The sequence below is a fragment of the Otolemur garnettii genome, unplaced genomic scaffold (assembly GCF_000181295.1).
Source record: "Otolemur garnettii isolate 467f Iridium unplaced genomic scaffold, OtoGar3 scaffold00156, whole genome shotgun sequence".
Lineage (NCBI taxonomy): Eukaryota > Metazoa > Chordata > Mammalia > Primates > Galagidae > Otolemur > Otolemur garnettii.
In genome coordinates, this window is record NW_003852551.1 from 1,123,770 (window position 1) to 1,125,907 (window position 2,138).

General features: G+C 42.0%; 1 protein-coding gene across 1 annotated transcript in view; it reads left to right on the forward strand.

The window, feature by feature from the left end:
- The first annotated feature begins 1,364 nt into the window (after positions 1-1,364).
- Positions 1,365-2,138, forward strand: part of CLIC4 (chloride intracellular channel 4) — a 60,364-nt gene continuing 59,590 nt past the window's right edge. The window contains exon 1 of the mRNA XM_023519081.1: positions 1,365-1,382. The gene's annotated coding sequence lies outside the window, so the exon portion shown is untranslated. The remainder of the gene's footprint in view (positions 1,383-2,138) is intronic.

The window sequence follows — 2,138 nt, forward strand, 5'->3', positions numbered from 1 at the left end:
TGTGTCAGGCACTATATTAACTGCATTGCATGTATTAACTCATTTGATTGTTGCTCAATAAAATGTTTGCTAAAGGAATATATAGAAGCTTCCCCACCCCTCCCTTGCACAGGCTTGATTCCAGAGAAGGGTGGTGAGAAAAGAAATATCACTTGATTGGGGCCAGGCAGGTGTTTTATGCCTGTAATTGTAGCATTCTGGGAGGCTGAGGCAGGTGGATTGCCTGAGTTCAGGAGTTTTAGACCAGCCTGAGGTAGAGTAAACCCTCTCTTTAAAAAACAAACAACAACAACAAAAAAAAACACTAGTTATTGTGGCAGGTGCCTATAGTCCCAGCTACTTGGGAAGCACAGAGGATTGCTTGAACCCAGAGTTTGAGATTGCTGTGAGCGATGATGCCATCGCACTCAACGCAGGGCAACAAAGTGAGACTGTCTCAAAAAAAACAAAAACAAAAACAAAAAAAATCACATCACATGATTGGGAAAAAGCAAATGCCTGTTAAGTTCACAGAAATACTTATATAAGAAGTCAGAGAAACGGGCTGAAAGGGTGATGGAAATCCCTGGGCTCAGTTTATATTTGCTGTTTTGATTTAGTCTCTTAAAATGGTTCTTATTTTATTGAAATGAACAGATTTTCTTCCTTGCAAAGTAAAAGATTGAATGGAGATCTGAGAATTGCGTTTTAGCCTGGAACACATGGCTTGACAGCCATTCGGATTAAGAGTTGTGGATGGAGTTATTGTCCGGATGACTCAGCAGGGACCCCTGTGTTGTAATATGGCTTTGATAGCTGCGCATATGGGTATTTTTTCCCTATCCTTTGGAATATTTGTGATCTGAGATCCCAGAGTTAGAGCTAGGGTATGATTGTAGATTTGAAGTATCATTTGTATTCTCTATGTAGGCACTTTAGACTGTTTTAAAGATAATTAGAATTAATATTTCAAACAGGCAATTGAGTTGTCATAGGGAAGACTGGATCTGTAGTGTTAATGCTCCTTTTACAATGTAGTTTTTAAGATTGTGGGCCCTGGAGCCTTGCAGCCTGTGTTTGAATCCTTGTTCTACCCTTCACTAGCTGCCTTGGTGTCTCCACTGGGGCTTTTATAAAGATTAAAAGAGTTAATGTTAGGAAAGCACTACTATAAGAAAGCACTTTGCACTTAGTCTGATACATAGTAAGCCTTGTTTGCTTATTACCGGTTTGCCTTTGGGAGTGCAGTGTTAAGCCTGTGTTGGCCTGTGGTTAGTTTGTAAGTTCAGCATACCATATGGGAGCTATCTAAGAGGAACATCTGCCAGGCTGCCGCGGCACCCGAGTGGGTCACTTTCCATTCTTTATCAGAAGAACAGCGTTAGCACAAAAAAGACTCTAAGGTTGGACTTGAATTCATTCTGAATTAACTTCCGTGGCCTGTGATCCTGTTGATACTTCACTAGGTAACTGAGGGACTGTCAGGTTGGACTCTGACATCTTAGTTCATTTGCGTCAGCAGCTCTTTCTGGACTTGGAGCTAAACTGAGAGTCCACTATTAGGAAGCCATTTTATTTGTTCTTTTTTTCTTTCCTTTCCTTCCCTCCCTCCCTTCCTTCTTTTTCTTTTTATTTATTTACTTATTTTTTGCAGTTTTTGGCTGGGGCTGGGTTTGAACCCACCACCTCTGGCATATGGGGCTGGTGCCCTACTCCTTTGAGCCACAGGCGCCACCCCAGTTTTTTTATCTGTCTCACTTTGTCACCCTCTGTAGAGTGCATAGCATCACAGCTCACAGCAACCTCCAGCTCTTGGGCTTAGGTGATTCTCTTGTCTCAGCCTCCCAAGTAATGGGACTACAGGTGCCCACCACAACACCTGGCTATTTTTTGGTTGCAGTTTGGCTGGGGCCGGGTTTGAACCCACCATTCTCCGTATATGGGGCTGGCGCCCTATTCACTGAGCCATGGGTGCCACCCTCTTTTTCTTTTTTAAAGTGAAACAGCGAAGTAAAGAGGAATAATCTAGGACATACAGAATTTATTGGTTCTGTAGTAGTGCTTTTGAATTGGATTTTGGCTTCATGTAATACTGAATTTCACTGTTTCTTGACTTTTTTTTTTTTTTTTTTTTGAGACGGAGCCTCAAGCTATCCCCC